This window comes from Canis lupus, chromosome 15, assembly GCF_048164855.1.
Source record: "Canis lupus baileyi chromosome 15, mCanLup2.hap1, whole genome shotgun sequence".
Taxonomy (NCBI): Eukaryota; Metazoa; Chordata; class Mammalia; order Carnivora; family Canidae; genus Canis; species Canis lupus.
The window spans coordinates 153,969-164,155 of record NC_132852.1 but is presented as its reverse complement, the minus strand read 5'-3'; the positions used below and the strand labels follow the sequence as shown (position 1 = coordinate 164,155).

Here is a 10,187-nt window from a genome sequence, read left to right as displayed (position 1 = left end):
ACGCGCGGCCAGTCCCGGGGGGCAGGAGGGGGCCTTGGGGGCTCGGGGTCTGCGCTGGGGGAGCTTTTGTCTTGTCCTGGTTCCAGAAACCGCCCAAGTGCTGGCTGGCCTCCTCCCGAGGCTGGTGCAGCGGGACCGCCCTCCCACGGGAGCCGTGCCCGGTCGGCAAGTTACATCTTATTTATAGTCATTAGCACAGATGCTGCACCTAACAAGCGGATCGCCACAGCGCGTCCGTCGTTCCGCACGGCGTGTGTCCAAATATAAATAACACCCGCCTGGCACGGCCAAGGGCCGGAACCAGGCACGTAGCGCTAAGAGCCGGGGCCGCGGGGGGGCCCGGGCCTCAGACCAGAGGGCCCGGCCGGCCAGCTGCTTGGCCTTGCCGTGCCCGTGACGCCGCGTGGCTGACTTACCAGGGCCCACGGACTCGAGGTCCAGTCCTGCTCCACGCTCGCACGCCGCCGGCCCAGCTTTTGCTTTAATAAACGTCGGCTGCACGGGCACCGAGCACAGCAGGCGGCCGGCATGTCACCTGGATGTGGGCACCCCCCAGGGACGCCACAGGCACCCGCGACGACCACCGGCCGCCCCTCCGGCAGACCCGCGAGGCCTCACGGGGAGGGGCTTGCCTGCCGCCACCAGGGGCCCCCACGCGGTCAGGCCTGTGCCCCCGCCCCGGACGGCTGCTCTGGGGGTGAGCCGCGGGGGCCGTGTCCTGGGGCGCCGAGCCCTCCTGAGGTTCGTGGGGGGCCTCCAGAAGACGGTCTCTCCCCCCGAGGCAGGTTGCTTAGTCAGGAGGTGGTGGTTTGCGGGACTCGGGTGGCCGACGTGCCACCTGATAGGACACGGGGCCCTACAACCATCCCGTCTGCTCGGAGCTGCACGGTGCAGCGGCCTCAGGCACGTCCCCATCGCACGACAGCACGGCCGCTCCTTGCGGAAGCCCCTGGTGCAGGGTTTCTAACACCCGTGACCCGAAGAGCCCAACTGATGCAAAGAAAGAACAACCAGTGATTTTATTTCCAAATCCTCGGCTGGAGTTTGCAAGGTGCTCGGGAGAAACAGCATCACCGAGACCCCAGGACGGTGGGGCACAGAGGGGCCCTCGTACCTCATTAGGTCGTGGCGCTGGGCCGTGGTGGAGCTCAGTCCAGAAAGATCTACGTGGGGGGCGCCCGGGGGCTCAGCGGTGGAGCAGCTGCCTTTGACCCAGGGCATGACCCTGGGGTCCTGGGATCGAGTCCTGCGTCGGGCTCCCTGCATGGAGCCTGCGTCTCCCTCTGCCTGGGTCTCTGCCTCCCTTTCTCTGTGTCTCTTGTGAATAAATAAAATCTGAAAAAGAAAAGGAAAAGGAAAAGGAAAAGGAAAAGGAAGGTCTATTTGTATCTCAGAAACATCAAAACCGTCCTTAGGGTGCCCTGCTGGCTTCCATCCTGTCTTAGAAGCAAGCAGCAGAAATGGCCTCACACGTTGCCGGGAAGTTCCATCCAGTGGGCGGACTGTCCCTGGCCGCGTAGCGTCACCAAGGGGGGCCTCGCGAGAAAGGAGCCTCGGGTCTCCGGGCCCCAGGTCGCTGCGCAGGGCGATGCGGGTGGACATCCCGGCCCCCACGGCCGGGGCTGCGGGTCGTCGCTTGGGCTCCATCAACTCTAACGTGGGCGTCCCCATGTCGCCCCTCAGGGACGCGTGTGGCTGGCGCTCGCCAGGACCTGCCCCTGTGGTGGTGGAGGCTCCCCGGCCTCCTGGACGGTCCCCGGCCTGCGCGATGTCCACTCCTCCCCAGACCCCAGGGGCCTGGCGTCCGGCTGCTGTGAGGGGCTCACGCCCAGCCGCCCCCAGCCCCAGCCTGTGCACCGGGGACGGCCCTGCCCGGCTTTCCCCTGGGAGGTGCTGCCCTACAGCCTCCGGGGCCATGACACCCCATCGCCTCCAGGAGGGTGTCGGTACCGTCCCCCGGGCCCCGCAGACGGCCTCGCACCCCCTGTGCAGAGGCCCCAGCAGTCTGCAGGGCCCGGCGGCCGCCTCTGCTCAGCCTCCCTGCAATCGGCTTAAAATATCGGACCTCTGCATGTCGGGTCTTAAATAAAAGTCGTTCCACCAAAAACAATCCGATTCTTAAAATGGACCAGGGACCCAACTAGGCATTTCTCCAGAGAGCTAGACACGGCCAGCAGCCACGCGCGGAGATGCTCAGCGTCCCCCAGCAGCAGGGACACGCAAGTCACGGCCGCGAGATGCCCCCTCACACCGTCACGATGGCTGGTGTCAAACGGCAACAACCACCACCCAGGAGCCAGCAGCCCTGGGGGCACGTGGAGGGGCGAGGCCGCGGGCACCGCGTGGGAGCACAAGCCGCCGCAGCCAGCCGAGCCCACGGGCCACCCCGGGCCATGCGCCCGATTCCTGTCCGCGTTCGCAGGCTCCCGGCACCCGCCAGGACTCCTGAGCGCTCAAAACCACCCCCGGCTCAGGACGACGCAGGCAGCCCCGAGGTGCTGGCCCACCCCGTGCTCCGCGGCCGAGTCTGTCCCCCGCCGGGCAGGGGGGGACGCGCACCTGCTTGTCCCCTGAGCCTCAGGAGCGCCGGCCCCCGGCCCAGGGGAGCGAGCCGCCGTTGCTGCACAGCTGCCGGCCCCGGGCAGGAGGGAGCGACCCCGCACCCAGACCCCCACTGCGTTTCCTCCAGGCCGCTGATCCCGACCAGCACGACAAGGCGCGACATTCGAAAGATGCTCCTGCCTGTATGTCCCTCGCAGTCAAGCTCGGGTGCACACAGAGCGGCTCCTGGAGATGAGGGCTCACTTCCTGTCTGCACCATTATGTCCCCACACCTGCCTGTGGCTCCTCCGTGGGCCGCGGCCCCCACACCTGCCCGGGGCCTAGAGGTCCCCCACACCTGCTCGGGGCTCCTCCATGGGCCGCAGTCCCCCTACCTGCCTGGGGACTAGAGGCCCCCCCACCTGCCCGGGCTTCCCTCGCCCCGGCTCCCCGCTCCACGCCCCACGTCCCCGCCCTCAGCCACACCCTCCCTGCAGCCACCCACCTGTCCTCCAGCAGGACTTTGGAACGAGGCGCGTACGTCACCTTTTTCCATGTGTTCACCCCCCGAGCCCTTTGTGTCGCCGGCCTGCCTTCCGTTCCTGCCACATCAGGCCCCAAAATAGCTCCAAGTCACCCATGACCTCGTGTCACCCACCCAGAGGACTTGCTCCGTGCTGGGGGCCGCGGGGCCTCTCACCACCCTGTGCCCCCGCCTCCGCCCCCCGGGCACCCGTCGTGCTGCTGTCCTGTCACCCCGTCCGCCCCCGGGCAGCCTCGTCCAGCGAGCAGCGCCAGCCTTGACGCCAAGCTGCCTGTCCGCCCCTCCCAGTGATCACGTAGACCCTCAAACGCCCTGAGTCAAGGCCCAGCTTTGGGGTCTCCCTGCTGCTCCCCATCAGCCCCCGCTGCACGCCTTCCTGCGCCCGCCCACCCCGAGCCCCGTCCCTCCTGGACACCGCCCCTCCCGCGGGCTCTAGCTCCGGCGAGGCCTTATGCGACCCCAGCCCCGCAGAGTGTGTTGGGGCCGCCCCCCACCGGAGCCTCGCCCCGCGGCCCGCGCCCCTCCCCCTAGCCCCCATTCGGACTCCACCAACTTCTCAGATGCCTTTTCTGCCCCCGAGTCCAGGTGGGCTTCTCCGTCCACGTTCCTGGGGGCCGCCTGTCTTCCCGTCTGGACCCCACATTCCCGTGTTGGCGGCCCAGGGCCCACCTCCCCAACGAGACTGTGGACACAGGCTGTCGTGCCAAGCACGGCCCCACCAAGTCACAGGTGAACAGGTACCACTTGCTGAAGGGAGGGACCGGTCGGCGGTGGGTCCACTTCTCCATCAACAGGACCCTGAGTGTGACGAGGCGGAGCGTGTCCGCGCATCACAGCACCCGGACGGCTGGCATCTGGGCATTACTCAACGTCTCCGTCATGGAGCCCGAAGATTTTCCATATTCCGTAAATCCAAACATGATCCTAGGAAACCTGGCGGGAGGCCCTATGCACCTAGCCGGGTCACACGGGCGCTCTCCCTGGCGTGACCTCCGTGGCGCTCATCCTCGAGATGGGTGTCGGGAGCCCCCACGTGCAGGCACGAGCTCCTGCCTGCCTCACCGGGTCCTCCCGGGCCAGGGACAGGACGGACAGACAGGAAACCCCGGGGCCCCGACCCCCCGCGCTGTGGACGGCTCCAACGATCTGTGGGGGAGCCGCGGACCCCACATCCAGTGAGAGTCGGGATGTGCACTGAGCACGGGGAGAGCTGTTGGATCCCCTGAACTCTCAGGGGCACGTAGCCCGGCACACAGCACGGTGCGGACTGTACTTCAGTGAAAACAAGCGGCGTTAGACGTGCCCCTTCGTGCAACGTGCCTGCCTGTGCACATGTGGGGGCCGCGCCCGTGTGCCCTCTTCTACACCGGCTGCAGCCCGGGAGCGAGGACCGGGGTGGAGACAGAAGCGGGTTCCCATCCACGCCCGAGTCTGCCTGAAATAGCGCCTGGCACGTCCTAGAAACTCAACGAGTCCCTTTTTTTATCCGTGGGCTCTATTTACGGGTTTCTATTTACAGCCGCGGGCCGGCGCGAGGGAAGTTATCTCCACGATGCCATTAACTCATCACAGCGAGGCCGCGCTGGGGCCTGGCCGCCGAGCGTCAAGGGCACTGGCTGCGGGCCTGGCTGGCGACCTCGCTAATCCGGCCTCAAAGCCGCCTGCACCTGCTCGCCCCCCCGGGCCGTGGCCTCCCCGTCCACGAAGTGGGAGTCTGGGGACGGGAGCCCCGTGCAAGCCCCGATACGCTGCAAGTGGACGGGCGCAGACAGGACGTGGGATGCTCGCCCTCACCGGCCACCTCGAGGGACGGGGGCTTCGGGGTCAAGCAGGGGTGCGGCCACGGTCCAGGCCAGTGCAGGCCGGCGGCCAAGCCCCCGGGGGAGGTCCGGGCCGTGTGCACATGGGCCGGGTCAGCCGCGACGCCAGCTCGACGGGCCAATGCCTGAGCCACGCTGACCTGACGGGGTCACTCGGGCAGTTCCCGTCCTCGCTGCACGGAGAGCCCTCGCCGCTGACACACGCCCTCGTGGGGCAGAGGGTCGGGTGGTGACGGCGGGGCCTCTGCACGAGGAAGGCTGCGAACCCCTCGGGGGGTTCCTGCTGCGTCCCCCGGCCGTCCCGGGAAGCCGGGGCGCTGCTGCCGCGGAGACCTTACGAGCGCCGCTGACAGCCGTCCCGTCTCGGGGCACAACACGGCCAAGGCTCTTCCAGGCACACGAAGATGTGGGGGGATGGAGGTTTCTTCCCAGGGTTACACGAAGGTCAAGACTCACCCGTCATCGTTAGACAGTGAAGGTACGGCCCTGACCCCTTGATCTCAAGCTCCTGCAGCCCCGAACCCCGACTTCAGGCTCCTGTGGCCCTGACCCCCCAACCTCGGGCTCCTGTGGCCCCGACCCCTGACCTCGGGCTTCTGCAGCCCTAACCTCTTGACTTCGGGCTCCTGTGGCCCCAACCCCCTGACCTCAGGCTCCTGCAGCCCTGACTCCTTGACCTCAGGCTCATGTGGCCCTGAACCCCAACCTCGGGGTCCTGTGGCCCTGACCCCCCGACCTCGGGCCTCTGCGGCCCCTGACCCCTTGACCTTGGGCCCCTGCAGCCCCAAACCATGACCTCAGGCTCCTGTGGCCCCGACCCCCCGACCTCGGGCTCCTGCGGCCCTGAATCCTTGACCTCAGGCTCATGTGGCCCTGAACCCAACCTCAGGCTCCTGTGGCCCCCGACCCCCCGACCTCGGGCCTCTGCAGCCCCTGACCCCTTGAATTTGGGCTCCTGCAGCCCTGACCCCTTGATCTCAGTTCAGGTGGCCCCTGACCCCCAAAACTCAGGCTCCTGCTACCCCTGACCCCCCGACCTCAGGCTCCTGTTGCCCCCAAACCCTGACACCGGGCTCCTGCAGCCCTGACTCCTTGACTTCAGGCTCCTGCGGCCCCAAACACTGACCTTGGGCTCCTGTGGCTCCGAACCCCGACCTCGGCTCCTGCGGCCCTGACCCCTTGACACAGAGTCGAGACGTGATCAAGTCAGGAAGGGAACCTGCTTTAAAAGTAGAAACAGTAAAAATATAAGCATCAGCCATTAACTGCTTCTGACGTACAAATAAAATGATGCAAAGTCAGAAAAAAAATCACAATATGTCAACACTCATCGTGATGTCACACACACACACACACACACGCGCGCACTCGTGACCCATGCAGGGGCACCACCGTCCCGGCGCTAAGTCAGCATTGGCTCTGGGGCAGCCCCCAGACCCCGGCCGGGTCCCAGCGCTCGATCCTTCCTGCAGGAGAGCTGGCTCCTTCTCCAGATCTTTCCAGCAGCAGAACCCGGCGCTGAGCTGACTCAGGCCGCTGCGCCACCGCGTGCTACGTCGGCCCCACATCCACGCTCGAGTCAGGGCAGCGGCATTTCCCAAACCCCCAGGTCTTCCTGCCAGAGGTGCCCAGGACACCAGCCAGACAAACTGACCCGGGACGCGGTCGGGGCTCCACGCACAGGCCGGGGAGGGGGGTCCCCGCGGCCCAGCCGCGCTCACCCGCTCGTTCATGGTAGTGACTTGAGCCCATCAGAGCCGGTGCGCGGGGGGCCCGTCGCCTCTTAGGTTCTGAACACAAACACGCATCGCCCTAGGCCTCCGGGCATCCAGGCGATGGCATGTATGACCTTTGGAAATAAAATGCATTTCAGTGCCTTAGTTCACAAGCACATATTGCATGACGCTACTTAAAATGATATTAAATGCATGGAAAAGGGTTTCGAAGATCCGGGCCGTGCCCTGGTTTCAGAGAGGCTGCAGTGTCCTTTACATACTTCGACATTTCCCTAATTCCATGTCCTGAGTGTTTCCTTTGTCCCCGAAGCGTGATGCTCTGTGCTCCCCAGCGGGGGGTGGCATTGGGGGCGGCGGCGGCGCTCCTCTGGGCGAGGTCCCTCCAGTTCCAGACAGACCTGGAAGCAGCGGGGAGGCCAGCAGGGGTCTGTTGCTCTGGGGAACCCATGGCAGACCCCCCCTCGCGGAGCAGAACTAACGGATACTGGGGGCGCCCGGAGCTGTGCAGTGAGCGATCTGGGAACGGGCTGCGGAATGATGGATGGACTCGGGCCGCGGCGGGGTCTCTGCACTCCCAGCGGCGGCTTCTCGTCTGTGTGCACACGTGCGGTAAGGAACGAACGCACAGCGTGCTGCAGGCCGGGCGCACCCTGTGAGCACACGCGTGTGTGCGCGACACCCGTCCACGGTGCATGTGCCCGAGCGCGTGTGCACGATTGTCAGCCGTGTGTCTGTGCTTGTGATCCATCCACTGTGCGCGTGGGTGCGTGTGTGTGTACACGAGTGACAGCTGCCCACCGAGCATGTGTGCGCATGACGATCGCCCACCGTGCAGCCATGTGTGCGTGCGTGTGCGTGCCTCAGCATCATCCGCCCTCGCAGCTGCACTAAGCACCGTGATGTTTTAATTCCTCCACTTTGACTTGTATCTGCTGGTTCCTTCCAACTGGTGAACAATCGGAGGGTTTCCCGGGCGCCTCCCCGACCCGCAGGCCCCGGCCCGCCGTGCTGGCCCTGCTCCCGCTGCCCGGGGTGGGGGGTCCTTACCTCTGCACCCCTCACTGTGCCTCTGTCTCCTCCCCCTCGGCTCCTCCAGGACACACTCACCTCCTCGGCTGCTCGAGTGCACGGACACAGGCTGACCGTCCCTCCTTCTGCGGCCTGAGTCTCTGAGGCCTGAACCCAGGCACGGGGCCCCTGAACGGCGCCAAACACGGGGCAGTCACTAGGCAGCGAGACAGAGGGAGACACACAGGGCCGGGCCCGGGAACCAAAGACGTCCGTGTCTCCGGTCACAAGCCGCTGTGCCCTGACCTCTTGCAAAGCTCGCAGCAGAGACGAGTCCTGTGAGCAGAAGCGGGAGGATCGACAGGCCTTGCTGTGCGAGGCTCGACCTCCTGCAGCGCCGAGTCTTCCCGTCCCCTCCTGGACGCCGTCCCGCCGAGGGGGGACCAGGAGGAGATCGAGGGCCAGGCCGGCAGAGAGAAAGGGCCTCTGTCTGCGGGACTTGCACACGCACACACACAACGGACACTCAGCCCTGGGCCCGACCCTCCCGCGCCCCCCGGACGCCCGCGGCCTGAGCCCGGGAGGAAGCAGCCCCCCGGGTCATGCTATTGCATCGTCGGACCCCCGGACGGTGGCGACGGGCACGCCGTGTATTCTGATACGTCAAAGCATTTTTCTCTTGGGTCGTTTGTGAGCGTGAACCCAGCTCCCTCATCACCGCTCAGATTTTAGAGTGTTGGCGCGCTCGAGGGCGGGGCCGGAGGATGCGTCTTCAGGGGCACCACGCGGGTTACGGCCCCACTGCAGGGACCCGGGAGGGTTTGGGTTTGCGTCTCACGGCGCAGTCAGCCAGAGCGCTGCGGAGCCCCGGGCAGGCGAGGACTCCACCCAAACCCAGGGCCCCGGGACCCCGGATGGAGGCCCCCTCAGCCGCGAGCCCCGGGACAGCCCCAGGCCCCGGAGACCCCTGAGAACGTGGAGCTGCCAGGACAATTCTCCGCTCGGCCAACACCTGGCCCAGCTTGGAGCCTGGACGGAAAAGGACTCAGAACCGTGAACGCTTCCTGCCCCCGGGGACGTCTGCGCACCTCGCACAAGTGGGCGCGTCTTCCCAAGGACCCCAGGGCCGTTGCTTTGAGATAGAACCGTCGGGAAGGACGCGTGCCCCGTCCCCGTGGAGGGTGGGTCCCAGCTCAGGTCCCTGCCAGCTGGCAGCCTCGCGGCCCCCTGCGCGCGCCCGGCCCAGCCCACTTGTGCGATCCCCGCTCGGCGCCCAGGGAAATGCCATCCCCTCTGCACAGGTGCACTGGCCTCGGCCCCGTCTGCCAGCGGCAGCCAATGAAATCTGCCGTCGCCACTGGGACGTCAGGGTCGGGGAAGGTCACCAGGGTGCCCTTGTCATCCGCACGTCTGCGTCCGCTCCGAGCATGACCTAAAGGAACCCACCGGCAAACAAAACAGCCAGGCGGCTGCTCGGCACCACGTCGACGGGCCTGCGGACACCGAGTGCAGCCGGGACGGCGAAGAGCAGACCTGCGCGTTTCCATGACGACCCTGAGCCGCGGGGACGAGGCGCATGTGGCCGCGGGGTGCGGTCGGCAGCTGAGGCCGGGCGGCTGCCGGGAGGACCGTCACCGTCACCGCGACCCTCCGTGCACATTCCCTCAGAGGCCGGGGACCGGGCGCTGGAAGTGAGCGGATCTGGTTGTCGTAAACTGTATCCTAATAAAACAGCTGTTAAAACAAATCGCAAACTCGTCCACGCGGCCCCTGCACCTCATCCGTCGTTGCCGAAGCCTGGAAGCGGCCAAGGGGCCCTTGCACAGGTGCCTCATGCCGGACGGGGAGGCTTTAGGGCCGCGCAGCAGTGAGCTCCCCGACCTGATGCACCTCACGGGGCGGAGCACCGCGCTGGAGCCACCGACCCTGGGACTCCCACTCTGGGACCTTCTGGAAAAGGCAGATACAGGCACGGTAACGAGATGAGGAGCTGCCAGGGGCCGGGGCCGGGGGCCGAGCAGCTGGGCACACAGGGTACTTGGGGCAGTGAGACGGCTCTGAGGGACCCTGTCCTGGGGGTACAGGTCACACACGTGTGCAGGCCACAGAGCGTGTGACACCCATGACCCGATGGAGGCTGTGGGCTCTGGGCAATGAGGACGTGTCCGTGGGGGTCCATGGTGGGGGGAGCGGGTGGGGGAGCTGCTGGGGGAGCTGGTGGGGGGAGACCCGGTGTTGGGAGCCAGTAGGGGGGAGCTGGTGGTAGGGGGAGCTGGGGGGGATCTGGTGGGAGCTCGTGGTCGGGGAGCTCGTAGGGGAGCTGGCGAAGGGGTGAGGGGGAGCCAGTGGGGGTGCCTGTGGGGGGTAGGTGGTGGGGTGACCTGGTGGGGGTGCTGGTGGGAGGGGTGCTGGTGGGGAGAGCATGTAGGGGAGCTGATGGGGGAGTGTGGGGGTGGAGGGGAGTGGAGGGCAGCTGGTGAGGGAGCTGGTGGGGGGAGCTGTGGGGGGAGCAGGTGGGGGGAGTGGGGGGAGCTGGTG

At 66.7% G+C, this 10,187-nt stretch overlaps 1 long non-coding RNA gene across 1 annotated transcript; it reads right to left on the bottom strand.

Moving 5' to 3' along the window:
- Positions 1 to 6,030: 6,030 nt before the first annotated feature.
- Positions 6,031 to 9,754, bottom strand: LOC140605423 (uncharacterized). Its single transcript, XR_012008083.1, has 4 exons — positions 7,749 to 9,754; positions 6,902 to 7,039; positions 6,627 to 6,754; positions 6,031 to 6,124 (listed from the first exon to the last, which is right to left on the bottom strand). It is a non-coding gene; the product is annotated as an uncharacterized lncRNA (long non-coding RNA).
- Between the last annotated feature and the right edge of the window lie 433 nt (positions 9,755 to 10,187).